Here is a 25,406-nt window from a genome sequence, read left to right on the forward strand (position 1 = left end):
TCATTTCCCCTCTCACTCTCTTCCTCTCACTCCTCACTCTCTCTCATTCTTCTCTCTTATCTCTCTCTTCTCTCTACTTCTTCTCTCTCATCTCTTTCTCTCTCTCTCTTCTCTCTTTCTCTCTCTCTTTCTCTCTCTCTCTCTCTCTTCTCTTCTCTTCTCTTCTTCTCTCATCTCTTTCTCTCTCTCTCTCTCTTCTCTCTTCTCTTCTTCTCTCTCTCTTCTTTCTCTCTCTCTTTTCTCTCTCTCTTCTCTCTCTCTCACTTCTCTTCTCTCTCTCTTTTCTCTCTCTTCTTCTTTCTACTCTCTTCTCTTTATCTCTCTTCTCTTTCTCTCTCTCTTTCTCTCTCTCTCTCTTCTCTCTCTTTTCTCTCTCTCTCTCTATTCTCTCTCTCTCATCTTCTCTCTTCTCTTCTCTCTCTCTTTCTCTCTCTTCTCTCTCTCTCTCTCTTCTCTCTCTCTTTCTCTCTCCACTCTTTTCTCTTTCTGTTTATAAATCCTTCTTCCACCTGTCTCTCTTCCTCTCTCTCTCTCTCCATTCATCCCTCATTTGATTGGATTTGACCTTGTCCCGCCCGCCGCAGACGAAGAAGGACATGTGGACTTGGAGCTGGGGTGAGACCAGGACTGGACCCTCTCTGGAGCTCTGGTCCAGACTCACATGTTCTTAGTGGAACAAACGACGTCAGTAAACCATCTATATCCATCACATAAGCTAGTTTAATATAGCATTAAAGGACACATATTACAGATTATAGTGCATTAAAGGACACATATTACAGCTATATGTGCATTAAAGGACACATATTACAGATATATGTGCATTAAAGGACACATATTACAGATTATGTGCATTAAAGGACACATATTACAGCTATATGTGCATTAAAGGACACATATTACAGATTATGTGCATTAAAGGACACATATTACGGATATATGTGCATTAAAGGACACATATTACAGCTATATGTGCATTAAAGGACACATATTACAGATATATGTGCATTAAAGGACACATATTACAGATATATGTGGATTAAAGGACACATATTACAGATATATGTGCATTAAAGGACACATATTACAGATATATGTGCATTAAAGGACACATATTACAGATATATGTGCATTAAAGGACACATATTACAGATATATGTGGATTAAAGGACACATATTACAGATATATGTGCATTAAAGGACACATATTACAGATATATGTGGATTAAAGGACACATATTACAGATATATGTGCATTAAAGGACACATATTACAGCTATATGTGCATTAAAGGACACATATTACAGATATATGTGCATTAAAGGACACATATTACAGATATATGTGCATTAAAGGACACATATTACAGATATATGTGGATTAAAGGACACATATTACAGATATATGTGGATTAAAGGACACATATTATAGATTATGTGCATTAAGGGACACATATTACAGATATATGTGCATTAAAGGACACATATTACATATATATTTGCATTAAAGGACACATATTACAGATATATGTGCATTAAAGGACACATATTACAGATATATGTGCATTAAAGGACACATATTACAGATATATGTGGATTAAAGGACACATATTATAGATTATGTGCATTAAGGGACACATATTACAGATATATGTGCATTAAAGGACACATATTACATATATATTTGCATTAAAGGACACATATTACAGATATATGTGCATTAAAGGACACATATTATAGATTATGTGCATTAAAGGACACATATTATAGATGATGTGCATTAAAGGACACATATTATAGATGATGTGCATTAAAGGACACATATTATAGATTATGTGCATTAAAGGACACATATTATAGATTATGTGCATTAAAGGACACATATTATAGATTATGTGCATGAAAGGACACATATTACAGATATATGTGCATTAAAGGACACATATTGTAGATTATGTGCATTATTTGTATCGTTATCGACCTTTAAACTTGCTCTCGAGTAACTTCACTGGCATTTCATGTTTTAAACCACACATTACGTTCTATCACTGAGGCGTTTCCTGATCGGGATTTGGTGGTAGCGCTCTGGCAGAGGGAATTACCATGAAATAAGCAAAAGCTAGCCATTAGCAACCTGCCCGACATGCTAACGTAAAGACACACTCAGACCTCCAGATCTCTACCTTCGACAAAGTCACGAGTCCGGGAAATTTGAAGCTGAGTGTTTTTGTGAGGCTCAGAGAAGGAAGAGAAAAGAAGAGCTCGTGAACAAGATAAACACTTTTAGAAGGTAGTTAAAGTGTGCCTTCTAAACACAAACATTCCCTGTGAGGGCCTTTCTGTGCTGAGTTTGCATGTTCTCCCTGTGTCTGGTTGTTGCTGTGTTTGCTCCTGACAGGTCTGACCCAGAGGCACAGAAGGATGGGCCAAATGCAGAAGGCTAATTTCCCTACGGGGACAATAAAGTGTACCTTCCCCCTGACCACCAGCGCCACCCGCAGGCAGGGCTGAAAATGGCGCTGTCGGAAATCGTTTGAGAGTTCCCCGTCAAAACCTGCTCCGCAGACATAAAAAAAGGAGGCTAAAACATTAAAAACTCCATTTCAATAACTTCAATGTTGTTTATAACGTTTCAGAAACATTATCTAAAGAACATTATAGATCTTGTGGTCATTCATTGCAACAGACACAGCTGATTAGTCCGGAGAAAGTTTTGAAACTTCTGGATCCTGGAAGTGGAGGTCATTTTTGAGCTTCACACTCAAACCCAAACCTTCTTCTTCAGTCAAGAGCAGCAGCGCAAACTGTTTCTTTTACATTATACTCTATGAAGAAAAGACCATTTTTATTTTTCATTTTGTATTAAGAGACAACATGTGACAGAAAGCGTTAACAATGCTTAACAATACAGTATTTACATGTATTTACATTTATTCATTACGGTGACATTTACAATAGGTGTATGGGATGTGGGAGGGGGTTGTTTCGTGATGTCGATGTGTGAATGTTATTACTGTTGCTGTGATACTGCCCTCTGCATCAGCTGGGGTTGTATCACTGTTGTGTTGTTAAGTGTGCGGTTGTGTGTGTCCTGCTGGTGGCAGAGAGCGTTCATCCTGCCTGAGTGCTGCATTCAAAAGAGCGGAGGATGCGTCCTGGTGTGGATGGGTCACTTCCTGTCTGCCCTGTGTTGTGTGGTTGAACAAGGTGATGCAGCGGCAGCAGCAGTAGAACTTGTATCATTCATTTATATGTTTTAGATACTTTATTTGCTTCTTTTTTTTTTGTATGTGTGTACTATCAACGCTTTATCTTGGTTCTTGCTGTCGTTAGTGTTGTAATGTGTTCCGATAGTTGATGTGTACTGCATGTTTAGATTCCCAGTTAAGGAGAGCTGTTCCCGCGGCGATGGTTAGAGATGTGAAGACGCAAAAGCAAAGATGATTTTAAGGAGAATTCAGGCTGAAACGGGACATTTACTCACAAGCAAAAGCAAACCTAAATGTATTCATACTCTTGTTTAACAGAATGACTCCAACTCGTCCATGTTTGATTCCTGTGTCATGAACCTCTCTGACGCTTCACTTCAGACTCAAAGCAGCTCTCGATCTGGACGCAACATGCAACGGCCGGAGCTGGGATGGAACCAAAGACTGCTCGGTTACAAGGCGCACTGTACCGGGTGAGTGATCCAAGCTGAGATGACAGACAGACAGGTGCGAGTGACTGAAGGAATCAAAGACACGTGCTGCGTCCACTGCTGCGCGCGCTGAAGAGTCTGCACTGTTGGGGCTCTTGGTTTATAGTTGGTTTAGCTGCTCAAAAAGTCAGTTCAACTCGTGTAAACTGTGAAAAACATGGCACGCTAAGGGGAAAAAACCCAGCAACAATCAAAGCAGGAGTTTAAGTGTTTCCCATTACGCCTCAGAAATAATCTTTATCTGTTTGGTGACATCTGCTGGTTTGTAATATTTCTGCAGTTAAAGTTGTGTTTAATATGTTTTGAATTGAATCTTGTGAAAAAAGTGTGAAGAAAGGACTTAAATATGGCAACATTTTACAACTAAAATATAATAGTTCATGAGTTAAAGAAGTTAAACGACGTAAGAAACACATACTCTCCTTGAACCGACACCTTAACGTGGTGGAGGGGTTTGAGTGCCCGAATGATCCCAGGAGCTATGTTGTCGGGGGCTTCATGCCCCTGGTAGGGTCTCCCAAGGCAAACAGGTCCTAGGTGACGGGTCAGACAAAGATCGGTTCAGAAGCCCCCTATGATGACAACACGAACAAGGCCGTTTACGTCGCCCGGATCGGCGTCACCGGGGCCCCATCCTGGAGCCAGGCCTGGGATGGGTGCTCCATGGCGAGCGCCTGGTGGCCGGGTCTTACCCCACGGGGCCCGGCCGGGCACAGCCCGAAAGAGCGACGTGGGGCCGCCCTCCCGTGGGCCCACCACCCGCAGGAGGATCCATAAGGGGCCGGTGCAGAGAGATCTGGGCGGCAGTCGACGGCAGGGGCCTCGGCGACCAGATCTCTAGTCCCCAGAGACTAACTCTGGGGACATAGAATGTCACCTCGCTGGGGGGGAAAGAGCCTGAGCTTGTGCGGGAGGTTGAGCGATACCGACTAGATATATTCGGCCTCACCTCCACGCACAGTTTGGGCTCTGGAACCCATCTCCTCGAGAGGGGTTGGACGCTCCACTTCTCTGGTGTTGCCCGCGGGGAGAGGCGGCGGGCTGGTGTGGGCTTGCTTATAGCCCCTCAGCTCAGCCGCCACGTGTTGGAGTTTACCCCGGTGAACGAGAGGGTCGCGTCCCTCCGCCTTCGGGTGGGGGACAGGTCTCTCACTGTTGTGGCGGCCTACGGGCCGAACAGCAGTGCAGAGTACCCGGCCTTCTTGGAGTCCTTGGGAGGGGTACTGGACAGTGCACCGACCGGGGACTCCGTTGTTCTACTGGGGGACTTCAACGCCCACGTGGGCAATGACAGTGACACCTGGAGAGGGGTGATCGGGAAGAACGGCTTCCCCGATCTGAACCCGAGTGGTGTTCAGTTATTGGACTTCTGTGCTAGCCACGGATTGTCCATAACGAACACCATGTTCAAGCGCAAGGGTGTCCATCAGTGCACATGGCACCAGGACACCCTTGGCCGGAGGTCAATGATCGACTTTGTTGTCGTGTCATCAGACCTCCGGCCGCGTGTCTTGGACACTCGGGTGAAGAGAGGGGCAGAGTTGTCAACCGATCACCACCTGGTGGTGAGTTGGATCCGCTGGCGGAGGAGGAAGCCGGACAGACTTGGCAGACCCAAGCGCATTGTGAGGGTCTGTTGGGAACGTCTAGTGGAGCCCTCTGTCAGTAGGGTATTCAACTCGTACCTCCGGGAAAGCTTCTCCCATGTCCCGGGGGAGGCTGGGGACATTGAGTCCGAGTGGACCATGTTCTCCGCCTCCATTGTTGATGCGGCTGCTCGGAGCTGTGGTCGCAAGGTCTCCGGTGCCTGTCGTGGCGGCAACCCCCGAACCCAGTGGTGGACACCGGAAGTAAGGGATGCCGTCAGACTGAAGAAGGAGGCCTATCAGGCCACTCTGGCTTGTAGGTCTCCGGAGCTCATCGACGGGTATCGGCAGGCCAAGCGAGCCGCGGCTCGTGCTGTCGCAAAGGCAAAAACCCGGGCCTGGGAGGAATTCGGGGAGGCCATGGAGGAGGACTATCGGTCGGCACCAAAGAAATTCTCACCAACACCGTTTACGGTGCGAGTGGAGGCCTGCTGACCTCGACTGGGGATGTCGTCGGACGGTGGAAGGAATACTTTGAGGATCTCCTTAATCCCTCAGTCACGTCTTCCGAAGAGGAAGTAGAGACCGGGGACTCGGAGGCTGGCTCATCCATCACCCAAGCTGAAGTCACTGAGGTTGTTCGCAAACTCCTCGGTGGCAGGGCTCCCGGGGTGGATGAGATCCGCCCTGAGTACCTAAAGTATCTGGATGTTGTAGGACTGTCTTAGTTGACACGTCTCTGCAACATCGCGTGGCGTTCGGGGACCGTGCCTCTGGACTGGCAGACCGGGGTGGTGGTCCCTCTGTTCAAGAAGGGGGACCGGAGGGTGTGTTCCAACTACAGAGGGATCACACTCCTCAGCCTCCCAGGTAAGGTCTATTCCAAGGTACTGGAGAGGAGAATCCGACCGATAGTCGAACCTCGGATTCAGGAGGAGCAGAGTGGTTTTCGTCCCGGTCGTGGAACACTGGACCAGCTCTATACCCTCCATCGGGTGCTCGAGGGTTCATGGGAGTTTGCCCAACCAGTCCACATGTGCTTTGTGGATCTGGAGAAGGCTTTCGACCGTGTCCCTCGGGGTGTCCTTTGGGGGGTGCTCCGGGAGTACGGGGTCCGGGGCCCTTTGCTCAGGGCTGTCCGGTCCCTGTATGACCGGAGCAGGAGCTGTGTTCGCATTGCCGGCAGTAAGTCAGACCTGTTCCCAGTGCATGTTGGACTCCGCCAGGGCTGCCCTTTGTCACCGGTTCTGTTCATAATTTTTATGGACAGAATTTCTAGGCGCAGTCAGGGGTCGGAGGGTGTCCGGTTTGGGGACCACAGGATCTCATCTCTGCTGTTTGCAGACGATGTTGTCCTGATGGCTCCATCAAACCCGGACCTGCAACATGCACTGGGACGGTTTGCAGCTGAGTGTGAAGCGGCTGGGATGAGAATCAGCACCTCCAAATCCGAGGCCATGGTTCTCGACCGGAAAAAGGTGGCTTGCCCTCTCCAGGTAGGTGGGGTGTCCTTGCCCCAAGTGGAGGAGTTCAAGTATCTCGGGGTCTTGTTCACGAGTGAGGGAAGGATGGAGCGTGAGATTGACAGGAGGATCGGTGCAGCGGCTGCAGTGATGCAGTCGCTGCATCGGACCGTTGTGGTGAAGAGGGAGCTGAGCCGAAAGGCAAAGCTCTCTATTTACCGGTCGGTCTACGTTCCTACCCTCACCTATGGTCATGAGCTTTGGGTAGTGACCGAAAGAACAAGATCGCGGATACAAGCGGTCGAAATGAGTTTCCTCCGCCGGGTGGCTGGGCGCTCCCTTAGAGATAAGGTGAGGAGCTCGGCCACACGGGGGGAGCTCGGAGAAGAGCCGCTGCTCCTCCACGTCGAGAGGAGCCAGCTGAGGTGGCTCGGGCATCTGTTCCGGATGCCTCCTGGGCGCCTCCCTCGGGAGGTGTTTCAGGCATGTCCCACCGGGAAGAGGCCCCGGGGAAGACCCAGGACACGCTGGAGAGACTATGTCTCTCGGCTGGCCAGGGAACGCCTCGGGATCCCCCCGGAGGAGTTAGAGGAAGTGTCTGGGGAGGAGGAAGTCTGGGAGTCCCTGCTCAGACTGCTGCCCCCGCGACCCGGCCCCGGATAAAGCGGCAGAAGATGGATGGATGGATGAAGAAACACATACTGCAGATTAAGGTTTCCGGTATGTATATACATATATTGAGCTATTGCACTGAAATGGGTTTTAATTCATTGTTAAAAAACAGAGCAACAGAAGTAAGAGCAATCATTTCATAATCAGTACAAGCCAAACGAAGGTCTAATTGCTCTTTTTAAAGGGCTGAAGACTTGAGCGAGGCCGTGCAGAGACTTGTACAAAATGGTACTTCCTGGTTCTAGTCAGGCCCCGAGCAGCAGCGTTCTGGATGTACTGCAATAAAAGTCAGGTATAAGGCTTTTAATGTTCCTTGTAAGTATGTGAACTGAATTGACATCATTTTTTTTATCAAATGGCCCTCAGGAATCCTCCGCCGAGCTTTCAAATTGCCCGATATTTCCCCATTTAACCGCAATCGCTTTATTTCCCCCGAGCTGTAGCTTCTTTCACGTTCTCTTCATCCGGCGACAGACAGAGACATCACAGAGCTAATGGTGCGGCGTCCGTCCGCAGCGGGGCTCCCCTGCGCACACGTCGACAGGCCATTTTGTGCCGAGCTTCGCAGTTGCGTCCCCGGGAATGAGCTTTGAGTGAAACCGAGGCGCCGGAGTGGATCGGCCCCGGCCCAGATCAACAGGACGCGGCCCATTAGGAAGAGCCACTTCATCCTCGTGGCAAGGCGATGTTGTCGAGATTCTGTTGAAGTGCTGAAAATGATCCTAAGATTATTGAAATATATGAACCGTGCCATAAAAACTGTCTCGTAAAAAGCTATGACCATCTATTTATGGCAGACAGTCCGAGTTAATCACCTGCATAATAAAGTCAATTTAGAAAAGAATGGAAAATATGTATTAGATCAAAGATTACGCCAGTTTAACAAAGTACTTTTGTTGTACATTGTAGATTAGAAGGTATTACTGTCAGGTTTTAATACATTGTTTTTCTTAGTTACAGTAAATAATCTTACTTGGCAAAAGACAATTGATAATTTTGAACTATTTCTGGTGAATATTTCCTGCTTACTTAAATCATTTCCCTCACATGCAAAAGTGTAATGATAGTTTTGGTTTAGTCATTGTTTAGTCCTGGTTTAGTTCTGGTCTAGCTGTGGCTTAGTCTGTATTTAATTCTTGTTTATCCCTTGTTTAATCCTGGTTGAGTCCCACTTTTGTTCTGGTTTAATCCTATTTCAATTTAAGTAAAACTCGTACTGTTAAAATATATGGTTTTAGGTGTTTTTCATAATACTGTGATGTACAAAAAAAACACAAACAAGCTAAAATTGCATGAACACTTAAACTTACCACAGTTTTTCACTTGTATTGGTAAAGAATTGTGATTTTGGACGTCATTTATCGAGCTATTTTCTCTTAGCCCCAACATAGTCAGCGTTGTACATTTGTTTCTAAAATATTCCTGGTCTGACTAGAAAGAGATTTTAAAAAAAGTCCCTAATGTGAACATGCCTCAAATAGGGCTTAGAAAAAGTACCAGGATCTGAAAAAGGCATCTAGAGTGTGACATCCTGTATTGTAGTGTAATGACAAGCCTTCTGACAGTTTACCTGAGTTGACTTAAGTTTTAAAGCTGACAGACTTCCCTCTCTGTCCTCGCTCACCTCGTCATGTCATTACAGATCCATACTTCTGGTGCCGACAGCCCGGAGCCGCGCAGAAGCTGCACAGAAGCTGATCATGTGAGAGAAAACTCCACAACAACATTTCAGATTCGGACTGTCAATCGAAGAACTCAGAGTGATTGAGTTCTTCTCCAGTTTGAGTCCAAAGGTCGGCTGTCAGTCACAAACGCTCGTATTTCACGGCATCAGAAGGTACTAAACATTGAGAGTACAGAAGAGGGAGTGGCAGGAGCAGAGCTGCAACTGTGGAGGAAGAAACAGCATTCTCAGCATGATATATAAAACATGTTCTAACCTTGTTCCCTCATCAAAAACACAGCTGGAGTTCAATTTAGCTTCATTCACACTTGTTTGCTGAATCCTCTCAGAGTCTCATCAAAAACACTCCCAATTTCTCAGATTTGTCACGTCAAAGGTAGAAGTCTCGTGTACATAAATCATTTTCAGACTCGTTCTGAAAGACAAGATAAAGTTTGACTATCTCACGGTAATTCCCTCTGCTGCTAATAGATGGTGTGTCAACACTATATCCTGCCGAGGGAACGCCTGACTGAGAGAAAGTCATGTGTGGTTTTAATAGCAACTTTATTTTAAGCTCTAAACCATTAAATGCCAAAGCAAATGTACAAGGGCAATAATATTTTATTGTAAAGACAGAAAGAGCCCTGCATTAGTCTGTATCTAATTATAAAAGCTTGTTTATCTATTGTGAACCCAGAAAGTGCAAGTTAAAAGGCTCCTACTGATTGTTTTCATGTAATAAAGTATATGTTTTTTCATTGTAAAAGCCACTCTTACAGTAAAAAGGAAACCTCTGTGCTTTGTCTGCATCTAATTATAAAGCCTTTCTCCATGAAGCAGGACGTTAGCATGCTAGTTGTTGTTGTCATTACTGTGACTGCAGAACTCATCCTGCTGAATGTCCAGGATGCTTAGAGTGTGTTGGATTTACATTTTATCTTACTAATGTATCATGTATTTTGCTTAACGTGTATTTGCTGAAAAGCCTACGAATAATAATGCAATCGTCGAAAAGAGGATGTGTGACTTTATTGTGTAAGTGTTGCAGAAAAACTGCCTTATCTCATCGAAGGAGGACAGAGGTCCTAAGACACCGTATGTGTAATCAACGGAGACGCTGACAACATTGGACAAGATCAGCTAATGCAATCATCTGTACCATACAAATTAAAGTGCTTAGCTTGCTAGACTAAAGGTCATCGTGCTTTTCTATTGCCTTGTGATTGGTTCCCCCTACCCCTTAGAAAGGCAGTAAATTGTGTAACCAGGGACAAACGCTTCAATAAAAAGGAGGGTGAACGCAGAGAGACTTCAAGAGCGTTTACGGTGAGGAGCCCTCAGTGCATTTGCTCTGTCCGTTCTCCTCCGAGTTGAATATATGGAAATCTCTTGTCTCCTTTCTTCTTTATTGTATGTAGGGTTTTTGTGTAGATTTAGACCCATCAGAGTGAAATTCACGTGGACTTCTGCAAAAAGTGTTGTAACTGAGTTCTGTTTTTCACATTTTTAAGACAGTAAAAATCAGTTACCCGTTTTGCCATAATCAGAAACATTTCTGGAGTGGTGTGTCTTTACATTTTCTCAGCAATCCTGTGTATTTGGCCAATCCAAACCAAATAAAAGTACAAACATATAAAGGCGTTGTTTTTCAGCACCATGGACAGCTCCATGACCACTCTAGAGTCGTCGCTGTGTAAGTGTGAACCTGTGGAAGATCAAGAAGTTCACATGTTGACACCACTTTATAATCACTGCATCTTAGCCTGAATAAATCATCAATAATTCATTAAGAATCATAGTGTTTTAAGCGTTTTAGGGACAATTTAATTAAGCAAATAGCGTTTCTAAGTCTGAATGATTCAACTTTTTGTTCAATATAAAGTCTTTGTTTATGCTTTATAAATGTGAATCAAACTGTAGTTATGTTAAAGTCTTCCAAACATTTATAGTCAAATATTGTAAACCTTGGTTAAAATAATAATCAAACTAGGGCTGTCACAAACACTTATTTTTAAATACAAAATCAACCAAAGAAAGGTTCAAACATGTGATTGAAGGCTTCTAGATAGATTCAATACAGTTTTTTTATGGGACAGTGCACATTAATCAACATGTGTGAGTTCAACATGTAAATGAGACACGACACTCACACACAAATGACAATTGAGACCTAAATACTTGTACTCTTGTGCCACATGTCGGGCTTGACATCGCTCATGTTGGATGGCTCCCCATGTTTGCAGATGTCTATGTTTTGAAAAAAAACATACACATGGTCTTATTTACATTACGTTTTTAACCAATCACAGACTGACACATTACAGATGGAAGGACATCGACCTAAACTGTAGCCGACATGATGCAGCAGAACATACATCAGGCAAAGAAACTAGATAAGTAAGATATCACGATTGACGGCATCAAAAGCTTTTCTTAGGTCAACATGGCCCCGGCCACAATCTAAATCAGCCTTGATATTCTCTACAAGAGAAATTCCAGCTTAATTTAGTTACATTTTCTCCTTTAATGAAGCTCTTTCCATGTGTTCAGTGGTGTCCTGCATTAATTAGCGCCGCGGCAGAGACGTCACTGTGCGCGTGAACACATCTGCGAGCGTGCACGTGAAGGTGTCCGTGCACATCTGTCGCACTGAACCCATTGTGGATCTGACAGGAGCGTGCACGTGGAGACATCTGCGAGCGTGCACGTGAATTATTCAAACGCACATGTTCATTAGAGCCGCATTTGCTCAGGTTCTGCGTCTCCAGAGGCATTTCCTGGTCTAGTCCTAGTTTAGACCCGGTTTAGTTCTGGTGTAGTTTTATCCTTGGTTTGGTTTAGTTGTAGTTCTAGTTTAAGTTGAGGTTTGGCTCTTTTTTTAGTCAAGATTTAGTTCATATTTAGTTCTGGTTTCGTCCTTGTAAAGTCCTATTTTGACCCTGGTTTAGTCACGATTCAGTCCTCATTTAGTCTTTGTTTTGGACTGGTTCAGCTCTAATTTAGCCCTGGTTTAGCAATGTTGAAAAAGACACTAAACACTAACCCAGTTTTAGTCCTGGTTTAGCTCTGATTTAGTCCTGGTTCAGACCTGATTTGGTCCTGATTAAGTCCTAGATTAGTCCTAGTTTAGTCCTGGTTTAGTCTTGATTTAGTCCTGGTTTAGTCCTAGTTTAGTCCTGGTTTAGTCTGGATTTAGTCCTGGTTTAGTCCTAGTTTAGCCCTGGTTTAGTCTGGATTTAGTCCTGGTTTAGTCCTAGTTTAGCCCTGGTTTAGTCTGGATTTAGTCCTGCTTTAGTCTTAGTTTAGTCCTGGTTTAGTCCTTGGTTTGGAAATGCATAATAATTCCTTTGAAAGATGATCAGAAGTTGTTCCTGATCGGTTCCTTGTGGCTGAGGAACCTGCTCGTCTCCTCAGTCTGACTCTGGAGGTTCTGGCTCTTCTCCAGGACTCTTCTCCGGCTGTGAGGCCCAGATTAGAGCCTCCTGACTGGGACGATTCTAAGCCAAGATCAAGGTGGCTCCGGGCCAAGTCTCAACGCACAAATCTGTGAAGAAAACAATGAATAACATTGGTTTGGAATTCAGAATATTGAACATTTTGAATTATTTGTTAAGTTCTGGTTTTGTCCTGGTTTAGTCATAGTTTAGTCCTAGTTAAGTCCTGGTTTAGTCCTTGTTAAGTCCTTGTTAAGTCCTAGTTTAGGCCTAGTTTAGTCATAGTTTAGGCCTAGTTTAGTCCTTGTTTAGTCCTAGTTAAGTCCTTGTTAAGTCCTTGTTAAATCCTAGTTTAGGCTTAGTTTAGTCATAGTTTAGTCATAGTTTAGGCCTAGTTTAGTCATAGGTTAGTCCTTGTTTAGTCCTGATTTAGTCCTAGTTAAGTCCTTGTTAAGTCCTGGTTTAGGCCTAGTTTAGTCATTGTTCAGTCCTAGTTTATTCCTTGTTTAGTCACAGTTTAGTCCTGGTTTAGGCCTAGTTTAGTTCTGGTTTAGTCCTAGTTAAGTCCTGGGTTAGTCACATTAATTTAGAATAAGTTCTGGTTTGATCTGGTTCTGATTTAGTCCTGGTTTAGTTAAAGTTTAGTCTTAGTCCTGGTTTGGCCTTAGTTTATAATTCTGGTTTAGCATGGTTCTGATTCAGCTTTAGTCCTTGTTTGGCCTGGTTCTGATTTAATCTTGATTAGTCCTGGTTTAGTCCTGGTTTAGTCCTGGTTTAGTCCTGGTTTAGTCCTGGTTTAGCCCTGGTTTAGTCCTGGTTTAGTCCTGGTTCAGCCCTGGTTTAGACCTGGTTTAGTCCTGGTTTAGTCCTGGTTCAGCCCTGGTTTAGACCTGGTTTAGTCCTGGTTTAGTCCTGGTTTAGTCCTGGTTTAGTCCTGGTTTAGTCCTGGTAAAGTCCTGATTCAGACCTAGTTGAGTCTTTCTTTAGCTCTGGTCATGATTGAGTCCTGGTTTAGTCCTTGTTAAGTCTTGGTTTAGTCCTGGATCATTTTAGTCATTTATTGTTTGAAGTCATCAGGTGATCATCCAGAAGTGCTCCTCTGTGTTTCAAAAGCCCATTCACTTAAAGGTGCAACATGTAACTTTTCCTGTGCTTCACTTGCTTGTTTCCAATGGTGACGTTATTGCTTGGCCTGACATATTCTACAGCGCAGAATGAAATGGATCCATCTTGCATTATTCAATCAGAGGAGTTTAATCAGCTCAAAGCAGTGATTCAAAGATCATGTTTGGTCCTTTATGAAGCAGCTCGCTCACAAACATTTGACTTTTTGAGCACGATTTAAAACTGAATAAACTCTAAACTGATATTCTCTTCATCTGAGTGTGAGTCATGGACAGATACAAAGTGTGGAGTGCTCTTGTTCTCCTCTTCATCCTCTCTTCTCTCTCTGTTTGCACCCTTGACCTTTCTGTCCTCTCCCTCTGTCTCTCCGCTCTTTCTCCTCCCCCTCACCCCGCCTGGCCCCTCCTTCTCTCCCTCTCTCCTTCACTCTTGCCCTTCTCTCTCTTATTCCATCTTTCTCCTTCACTTTCTCCCCTCCCTCCTTCTCTCTCTCTCTCTCTCTCTCTCTCTCTCTCTCTCTCTCTCTTCATCTTTCTCCCTTTCTTTTTTCTCATCTTCTTATCCCCCATCTCCTCTACTCTTACCCTTTCTCCTCACCTCAACCTTCCTCCTGCTCTCTCTCTCTCTGCCACCACTTTTCTATCCACTATTTATCCACTAACACTCACCTCTCCTCTCTCCCTCTCTCTCTCTCTCTCTCTCTCTCTCTCTCTCTTGACATTTCGTGTCCGGCGCTCATTGTCGTCTCTTCTTCGTCTCCACAGTGAGGCTCCTCATGTGGATCTGGAGTGTTTGAGACGGGTCAAAACCAAACGACCCGACATTTTCAAACTCTCCTCTTAGAAATATATGAGCAAATACGAGACAAGTAGTGAAACGTTTTGTCCTGACAGTTAGATTCACCCATTTTAACCCATAAGACACAATGGATGGGCAGCAGGTTGTCTGATACAGGAAACTGACCTGATGGAGCCACATGAAGACATTGATAATGTCCAAGAACGTCAAATAAGGTCCTCCAGCTGCTTAAGAACAAGTCTAGATTTCCTACCGCTTGTTCCCTTTTGGGGTCGCGGATGACTGGAGCCTATCCCAGTGACTTTGGGCCTTAGGCGGGGTACATCCTGGACAGTGGCCAACTCGTCGCAGTGCCAACACAGAGACATAGACATTACAGACAGTTCACGCTCACATTCATTCACTAGGGCCAATTTAGAGTCACCAATCTTACCTCACACATACATGTCTTTGGACGGTGGGAGGAGCCAGAGAACCCGGAGAGAACCCACGGTAACACGGGGAGAACATGCAGACTCCACCCAGAGAGATCATGTGATGTTGGTCTGGTCCGGGAATCGAACCCATGATCCCCTCCCTCCTAACTTTGCCACCGTGCACCCTGTTAAAATGTCATTAAATATAAATGTGTTGCACTTTCAAATATAAATGTGTTGCACTTTCACCGTCACTCGTGACAAATAGAGAGCTATTTCAAATATATTCTATAAAGAATCTCTTTCGGCACCTTTAATTGTGAGCGCACATGAATGTACTTTTTAACCATTTTCATTAAAAATAATACTTCATCATGCCAAAGTATTATGAATGGCACATGAATTTAGTAATTTAATCTCTTGTGAAAATGTGGGCGTTCATTTCAAGTAATTAACAACCTACAACGCCTTATCTTATATAGCTTCGCCCAAAACGTTGAAATATATTTGAGTAACTTTTTAGGCCATGACTTTGTACTTCTACTTGAGTAATAATACTTTGGGTTGGTCTAAAGTTTTTACCTTCAGCTTTAAAAAACACAGACCACGACTCCGCTGAGAGCTCCAGTGGATTTGGGAGGTTTTGACTGACATTTCCTGTTTCATGGAGCTTCTGACGTTACTGGACTGTTGTTTCAGTGACCAGAGGCTCACGGTCAGAAAGAGAGGACATTTCAGAGTTAAATCGTTTATGTGCTTTAATTAAACTCAAACGGGGCTCCTCCAGTTACAGGTCAGTTCTGTGCAAAGTCAACCACGCTCACAATACCTTTTTTTTTTTCTTTCTTCATTAATGAATATAATAAGATATAATAAATTGCCCTTCCTACTATTGAACAATGCAATGAATACGTGTTTCAAAATGTGGAATTCATACTTTTATACACTTTTGTTTAGTTATATAGTTCACTTCATCCTTCAATCTCATCCACAGAACGGAAACTGTTTTATAAAACCTGGTTTAAACTTTCAAAATGGCTTTTCTTCTGTTTACAAGGGCTAAAACTGAGAACTGACAGTTCCACGGGACAGTTCCACGAGACAGTTCCACGGGACAGTTCCTCGGGACAGTTCCACGAGACAGTTCCACGGGAGTTCCACGAGACAGTTCCCACAGGACAGTTCCACGGGACAGTTCCTCGGGACAGGTCCACGACACAGTTCCACGGGTGTTCCACGAGACAGTTCCACGAGACAGTTCCACGAGACAGTTCCACGGGACAGTTACACGGGACAGTGCCACGAGACAGTTCCACGCGTCGCTCGGACACAACATAAATCGCCCGGTTTATCGCACAAGAGATAAGAAGAAGGAAAGCAGTTTGTCGTCCGCTGATTGGAGCAGATCAGAGTCCGAGCAGAAGAGCTGCGAGATTTAGATCAAACTAAAGAAATGGCCTCGTTCCTGCAGCGAACACGTGTAACAGTGTAACAGTGTAACAGTGTAACAGTGTAAATGTGTAAATGTATAACAGTGTAAATGTGTAACAGTGTAACAGTGTAAATGTGTAACAGTGTAACAGTGTAAATGTGTAACAGTCTAAATGTGTAACAGTGTAACAGTGTAAATGTGCAACAGTGTAAATGTGTAAATGTATAACAGTGTAAATGTGTAACAGTGTAAATGTGTAAATGTGTAACAGTGTAAATGTGTAAATGTGTAAATGTGTAACAGTGTAACAGTGTAAATGTGTAACAGTGTAACAGTCTAAATGTGTAACAGTGTAAATGTGTAACAGTGTAAATGTGTAACAGTGTAACAGTGTAAATGTGTAACAGTGTAACAGTGTAAATGTGTAACAGTGTAAATGTGTAACAGTGTAAATGTGTAAATGTGTAACAGTGTAAATGTGTAAATGTGTAAATATATAACAGTGTAAATGTGTAAATGTGTAACAGTATAAATGTGTAACAGTGTAAATGTGTAAATGTGTAACAGTGTAAATGTGTAAATGTGTAACAGTGTAAATGTGTAAATGTGTAACAGTGTAACAGTGTAAATGTGTAAAAGTGTAAATGTGTAACATTGTAAATGTGTAAATGTGTTAATGTGTAACAGTGTAAATGTGTAACAGTGTAACAGTGTAACAGTGTAAATGTGTAACAGTGTAAATGTGTAAATGTGTAACAGTGTAAATGTGTAAATGTGTTAAATGTGTAACAGTGTAAATGTGTAAATGTGTAAATGTGTAACAGTGTAAATGTGTAACAGTGTAAATGTGTAACAGTGTAAATGTGTAAATGTGTAACAGTGTAAATGTGTAAATGTGTAATAGTGTAAATGTGTCACAGTGTAAATGTGTAAATGTGTAACAGTGTAAATGTGTAAATGTGTAAATGTGTAAATGTGTAACAGTGTAAATGTGTAACAGTGTAAATGTGTAACAATGTAAATGTGTAACAGTGTAAATGTGTAAATGTGTAACAGTGTAAATGTGTAACAGTGTAAATGTGTTAATGTGTAACAGTGTAACAGTGTAACAGTGTAAATGTGTAACAGTGTAAATGTGTAAATGTGTAACAGTGAAAATGTGTAAATGTGTAACAGTGTAAATGTGTAACAGTGTAAATATGTAAATGTGTAACAGTGTAAATGTGTAAATGTGTAAATGTGTAACAGTGTAAATGTGTAACAGTATAAATGTGTAAATGTGTAACAGTGTAAATGTGTAAATGTGTAACTGTGTAACAGTATAAATGTGTAACAGTGTAAATGTGTAAATGTGTAACAGTGTAAATGTGTAACAGTGTAAATGTGTAAATGTGTAACAGTGTAAATGTGTAACAGTGTAAATGTGTAACAGTGTAAATGTGTAAATGTGTAACAGTGTAAATGTGTAACAGTGGAAATGTGTAAATGTGTAACAGTGTAAATGTGTAACAGTGTAAATGTGTAAATGTGTAAATGTGTAAATGTGTAAGTATGCAAATGTGTAAATGTGTAACAGTGTAAATGTGTAACAGTGTAAATTTGTAAATGTGTAACAGTGTAAATGTGTTAAATGTGTAACAGTGTAAATGTGTAACAGTGTAAATGTGTAACAGTGTAAATTTGTAAATGTGTAACAGTGTAAATGTGTAAATGTGTAACAGTGTAAATGTGTAACAGTGTAACAGTGTAAATGTGTAAAAGTGTAAATGTGTAACAGTGTAACAGTGTAACAGTGTAAATGTGTTAAATGTGTAACAGTGTAAATGTGTAAATGTGTAACAGTGTAACAGTGTAAATGTGTAACAGTGTAAATATGTAAATGTGTAACAGTGTAAATGTGTAACAGTGTAAATGTGTAACAGTATAAATGTGTAACAGTGTAAATGTGTAACAGTGTAAATGTGTAACACTATAAATGTGTAACAGTGTAAATGTGTAAATGTGTAACAGTGTAAATGTGTAACAGTGTAAATGTGTAAATGTGTAACAGTGTAAATGTGTAACAGTGTAAATATGTAAATGTGTAAATGTGTAACAGTGTAAATGTGTAACAGTGTAAATGTGTAAATGTGTAACAGTATAAATGTGTAACAGTGTAAATGTGTAACAGTGTAAATGTGTAAATGTGTAACAGTGTAAATGTGTAAATGTGTAACAGTGTAACAGTGTAACAGTGTAAATGTGTAAATGTGTAACAGTGTAAATGTGTAACAGTGTAAATGTGTAAATGTGTAACAGTGTAAATGTGTAACAGTGTAAATGTGTAAATGTGTAACAGTGTAAATGTGTAACAGTATGAATGTGTAACAGTGTAAATGTGTAAATGTGTAACAGTGTAAATGTGTAAATGTGTAAATGTGTAACAGTGTAAATGTGTAACAGTGTAAATGTGTAAATGTTTAACAGTGTAAATGTGTAACAGTGTAAATGTGTAACAGTGTAAATGTGTAAATGTGTAAATATGTAAATGTGTAAATGTGTAACAGTGTAAATGTGTAAATGTGTAACAGTGTAAATGTGTAACAGTGTAAATGTGTAACAGTGTAAATGTGTAAATGTGTAACAGTGTAAATGTGTAAAAGTGTAAATGTGTAACAGTGTAACAGTGTAAATGTGTAACAGTGTAAATGTGTAACAGTGTAAATGTGTAACAGTGTAAATGTGTTAAATGTGTAACAGTGTAAATGTGTAACAGTGTAAATGTGTAACAGTGTAAATGTGTAAATGTGTAACAGTGTAAATGTGTAACAGTGTAAATATGTAAATGTGTAAATGTGTAACAGTGTAAATGTGTAACAGTGTAAATGTGTAAATGTGTAACAGTATAAATGTGTAACAGTGTAAATGTGTAACAGTGTAAATGTGTAAATGTGTAACAGTGTAAATGTGTAAATGTGTAACAGTGTAACAGTGTAACAGTGTAAATGTGTAAATGTGTAACAGTGTAAATGTGTAACAGTGTAAATGTGTAACAGTGTAAATGTGTAAATGTGTAACAGTGTAAATGTGTAAAAGTGTAAATGTGTAACAGTGTAACAGTGTAAATGTGTAACAGTGTAAATGTGTAACAGTGTAAATGTGTAACAGTGTAAATGTGTTAAATGTGTAACAGTGTAAATGTGTAACAGTGTAAATGTGTAACAGTGTAAATGTGTAAATGTGTAACAGTGTAAATGTGTAACAGTGTAAATATGTAAATGTGTAAATGTGTAACAGTGTAAATGTGTAACAGTGTAAATGTGTAAATGTGTAACAGTATAAATGTGTAACAGTGTAAATGTGTAACAGTGTAAATGTGTAAATGTGTAACAGTGTAAATGTGTAAATGTGTAACAGTGTAACAGTGTAACAGTGTAAATGTGTAAATGTGTAACAGTGTAAATGTGTAACAGTGTAAATGTGTAAATGTGTAACAGTGTAAATGTGTAACAGTGTAAATGTGTAAATGTGTAACAGTGTAAATGTGTAACAGTATGAATGTGTAACAGTGTAAATGTGTAAATGTGTAACAGTGTAAATGTGTAAATGTGTAAATGTGTAACAGTGTAAATGTGTAACAGTGTAAATGTGTAAATGTTTAACAGTGTAAATGTGTAAATGTGTAAATGTGTAACAGTGTAAATGTGTAACAGTGTAACAGTGTAAATGTGTAAATGTGTAAATATGTAAATGTGTAAATGTGTAACAGTGTAAATGTGTAAATGTGTAACAGTGTAAATGTGTAACAGTGTAAATGTGTAACAGTGTAAATGTGTAAATGTGTAACAGTGTAAATGTGTAAAAGTGTAAATGTGTAACAGTGTAACAGTGTAAATGTGTAACAGTGTAAATGTGTAACAGTGTAAATGTGTAACAGTGTAAATGTGTTAAATGTGTAACAGTGTAAATGTGTAACAGTGTAAATGTGTAACAGTGTAAATTTGTAAATGTGTAACAGTGTAAATGTGTAAAAGTGTAAATGTGTAACAGTGTAACAGTGTAAATGTGTAACAGTGTAAATGTGTAAATGTGTTAAATGTGTAACAGTGTAAATGTGTAAATGTGTAACAGTGTAACAGTGTAAATGTGTAAATGTGTAACAGTGTAAATATGTAAATGTGTAACAGTGTAAATGTGTAAATGTGTAACAGTGTAAATCTGTAACAGTATAAATGTGTAACAGTGTAAATGTGTAAATGTGTAACAGTGTAAATGTGTAACACTATAAATGTGTAAATGTGTAAATGTGTAACAGTGTAAATGTGTAACAGTGTAAATGTTTCTGTATCTACCTCTGCATCTACCTGTGTTGCACCAATGAAATTTCCCCATGTGGGACAATAAAGGAATATCTTATCTTATCTTATCTTATGTGTAAATATGTAAATGTGTAGCAGTGTAAATGTGTAACAGTGTAAATGTGTAAATGTGTAACAGTGTAAATGTGTAAATGTGTAACAGTATAAATGTGTAACAGTGTAACAGTGTAAATGTGTAAATGTGTAAATATGTAAATGTGTAACAGTGTAAATGTGTAAATGTGTAACAGTGTAAATGTGTAAATGTGTAACAGTGTAAATGTGTAACAGTGTAAATGTGTAACAGTGTAAATGTGTAAATGTGTAAATGTGTAACAGTGTAAATATGTAAATGTGTAACAGTGTAAATGTGTAAATGTGTAAATGTGTAACAGTGTAAATGTGTAACAGTATAAATGTGTAAATGTGTAACAGTGTAAATGTGTAAATGTGTAACTGTGTAACAGTATAAATGTGTAACAGTGTAAATGTGTAACAGTGTAAATGTGTAACAGTGTAAATGTGTAAATGTGTAAATGTGTAACAGTGTAAATGTGTAACAGTGTAAATGTGTAACAGTGTAAATGTGTAAATGTGTAACAGTGTAAATGTGTAACAGTGTAAATGTGTAACAGTGTAAATGTGTAAATGTGTAACAGTGTAAATGTGTAAATGTGTAACAGTGTAAATGTGTAACAGTGTAAATGTGTAACAGTGTAAATGTGTAAATGTGTAAATGTGTAACAGTGTAAATGTGTAACAGTGGAAATGTGTAAATGTGTAACAGTGTAAATGTGTAACAGTGTAAATGTGTAACAGTGTAAATGTGTAACAGTGTAAATTTGTAAATGTGTAAATGTGTAAGTGTGCAAATGTGTAAATGTGTAACAGTGTAAATGTGTAACAGTGTAAATTTGTAAATGTGTAACAGTGTAAATGTGTTAAATGTGTAACAGTGTAAATGTGTAACAGTGTAAATGTGTAACAGTGTAAATTTGTAAATGTGTAACAGTGTAAATGTGTAAATGTGTAACAGTGTAAATGTGTAACAGTGTAACAGTGTAAATGTGTAAAAGTGTAAATGTGTAACAGTGTAACAGTGTAAATGTGTAACAGTGTAAATGTGTTAAATGTGTAACAGTGTAAATGTGTAAATGTGTAACAGTGTAACAGTGTAAATGTGTAAATGTGTAACAGTGTAAATATGTAAATGTGTAACAGTGTAAATGTGTAAATGTGTAACAGTGTAAATGTGTAACAGTATAAATGTGTAACAGTGTAAATGTGTAACAGTGTAAATGTGTAACACTATAAATGTGTAAAAGTGTAAATGTGTAAATGTGTAACAGTGTAAATGTGTAACAGTGTAAATGTGTAAATGTGTAACAGTGTAAATGTGTAACAGTGTAAATATGTAAATGTGTAAATGTGTAACAGTGTAAATGTGTAACAGTGTAAATGTGTAAATGTGTAACAGTATAAATGTGTAACAGTGTAAATGTGTAAATGTGTAACAGTGTAAATGTGTAAATGTGTAACAGTGTAAATGTGTAAATGTGTAACAGTGTAACAGTGTAAATGTGTAACAGTGTAACAGTGTAAATGTGTAAATGTGTAACAGTGTAAATGTGTAACAGTGTAAATGTGTAACAGTGTAAATGTGTAAATGTGTAACAGTGTAAATGTGTAAATGTGTAACAGTATAAATGTGTAACAGTGTAAATGTGTAAATGTGTAACAGTGTAAATGTGTAACAGTGTAAATGTGTAACAGTGTAAATGTGTAACAGTGTAAATGTGTAAATGTGTAACAGTGTAAATGTGTAAATGTGTAAATGTGTAACAGTGTAAATGTGTAACAGTGTAAATGTGTAACAGTATAAATGTGTAACAGTGTAAATGTGTAACAGTGTAAATGTGTAACAGTGTAAATGTGTTAAATGTGTAACAGTGTAAATGTGTAACAGTGTAAATGTGTAACAGTGTAAATTTGTAAATGTGTAACAGTGTAAATGTGTAAATGTGTAACAGTGTAAATGTGTAAATGTGTAAATGTGTAACAGTGTAACAGTGTAAATGTGTAAAAGTGTAAATGTGTAACAGTGTAACAGTGTAAATGTGTAACAGTGTAAATGTGTAAATGTGTTAAATGTGTAACAGTGTAAATGTGTAAATGTGTAACAGTGTAACAGTGTAAATGTGTAAATGTGTAACAGTGTAAATGTGTAAATGTGTAACAGTGTAAATGTGTAACAGTATAAATGTGTAACAGTGTAAATGTGTAAATGTGTAACAGTGTAAATGTGTAAATGTGTAACAGTGTAAATGTGTAAATGTGTAACAGTATAAATGTGTAACAGTGTAAATGTGTAAATGTGTAAATGTGTAAATATGTAAATGTGTAACAGTGTAAATGTGTAAATGTGTAACAGTGTAAATGTGTAAATGTGTAACAGTGTAAATGTGTAAATGTGTAACAGTGTAACAGTGTAAATGTGTAACAGTGTAAATGTGTAAATGTGTAACAGTGTAAATGTGTAACAGTATAAATGTGTAACAGTGTAAATGTGTAAATGTGTAACACTATAAATGTGTAACAGTGTAAATGTGTAACAGTGTAAATGTGTAACAGTGTAAATGTTTCTGTATCTACCTCTGTATCTACCTGCGTTGCACCAATGAAATTTCCCCATGTGGGACAATAAAGGAATATCTTATCTTATCTTATCTTATGTGTAAATATGTAAATGTGTAGCAGTGTAAATGTGTAACAGTGTAAATGTGTAAATGTGTAACAGTGTAAATGTGTAAATGTGTAACAGTATAAATGTGTAACAGTGTAACAGTGTAAATGTGTAAATGTGTAAATGTGTAAATATGTAAATGTGTAACAGTGTAAATGTGTAAATGTGTAACAGTGTAAATGTGTAAATGTGTAAATGTGTAAATGTGTAACAGTGTAAATGTGTAACAGTGTAACAGTGTAAATGTGTAACAATGTAAATGTGTAACAGTGTAAATGTGTAAATGTGTAACAGTGTAAATGTGTTAATGTGTAACAGTGTAACAGTGTAAATGTGTAACAGTGTAAATGTGTAAATGTGTAACAGTGTAAATGTGTAAATGTGTAACAGTGTAAATGTGTAACAGTGTAAATGTGTAACAGTGTAAATGTGTAAATGTGTAAATGTGTAACAGTGTAAATATGTAAATGTGTAACAGTGTAAATGTGTAAATGTGTAACTGTGTAACAGTATAAATGTGTAACAGTGTAAATGTGTAACAGTGTAAATGTGTAACAGTGTAAATGTGTAAATGTGTAACAGTGTAAATGTTTAACAGTGTAAATGTGTAACAGTGTAAATGTGTAAATGTGTAACAGTGTAAATGTGTAACAGTGTAAATGTGTAACAGTGTAAATGTGTAAATGTGTAAATGTGTAACAGTGTAAATGTGTAACAGTGGAAATGTGTAACAGTGGAAATGTGTAAATGTGTAACAGTGTAAATGTGTAAATGTGTAAATGTGTAAATGTGTAAGTGTGCAAATGTGTAAATGTGTAACAGTGTAAATGTGTAACAGTGTAAATTTGTAAATGTGTAACAGTGTAAATGTGTTAAATGTGTAACAGTGTAAATGTGTAACAGTGTAAATGTGTAACAGTGTAAATTTGTAAATGTGTAACAGTGTAAATGTGTAAATGTGTAAATGTGTAACAGTGTAAATGTGTAACAGTGTAACCGTGTAAATGTGTAAAAGTGTAAATGTGTAACAGTGTAACAGTGTAAATGTGTAACAGTGTAAATGCGTTAAATGTGTAACAGTATAAATGTGTAACAGTGTAACAGTGTAAATGTGTAAATGTGTAAATGTGTAAATGTGTAACAGTGTAAATGTGTAACAGTATAAATGTGTAACAGTGTAAATGTGTAACAGTGTAAATGTGTAACACTATAAATGTGTAAATGTGTAAATGTGTAACAGTGTAAATGTGTAACAGTGTAAATGTGTAAATGTGTAACAGTGTAAATGTGTAACAGTGTAAATATGTAAATGTGTAAATGTGTAACAGTGTAAATGTGTAACAGTGTAAATGTGTAAATGTGTAACAGTGTAAATGTGTAAATGTGTAACAGTGTAACAGTGTAAATGTGTAACAGTGTAACAGTGTAAATGTGTAACAGTGTAACAGTGTAAATGTGTAACAGTGTAAATGTGTAAATGTGTAACAGTGTAAATGTGTAACAGTGTAAATGTGTAAATGTGTAACAGTGTAAATGTGTAAATGTGTAACAGTATAAATGTGTAACAGTGTAAATGTGTAAATGTGTAAATGTGTAACAGTGTAAATGTGTAAATGTGTAACAGTATAAATGTGTAACAGTGTAAATGTGTAAATGTGTAACAGTGTAAATGTGTAACAGTGTAAATGTGTAACAGTGTAAATGTGTAACAGTGTAAATGTGTAACAGTGTAAATGTGTAAATGTGTAACAGTGTAAATGTGTAAATGTGTAAATGTGTAACAGTGTAAATGTGTAACAGTGTAAATGTATAAATGTGTAACAGTATAAATGTGTAACAGTGTAAATGTGTAAGAGTGTAAATGTGTAACAGTGTAAATGTGTATCAGTGTAAATGTGTTAAATGTGTAACAGTGTAAATGTGTAACAGTGTAAATGTGTAACAGTGTAAATTTGTAAATGTGTAACAGTGTAAATGTGTAAATGTGTAACAGTGTAAATGTGTAAATGTGTAAATGTGTAACAGTGTAACAGTG

The sequence above is a fragment of the Eucyclogobius newberryi genome, unplaced genomic scaffold (genome assembly GCF_026437365.1).
Source record: "Eucyclogobius newberryi isolate DKJ021-1_F unplaced genomic scaffold, fEucNew1.0.hap1 SCAF_170, whole genome shotgun sequence".
Taxonomy (NCBI): Eukaryota; Metazoa; Chordata; class Actinopteri; order Gobiiformes; family Gobiidae; genus Eucyclogobius; species Eucyclogobius newberryi.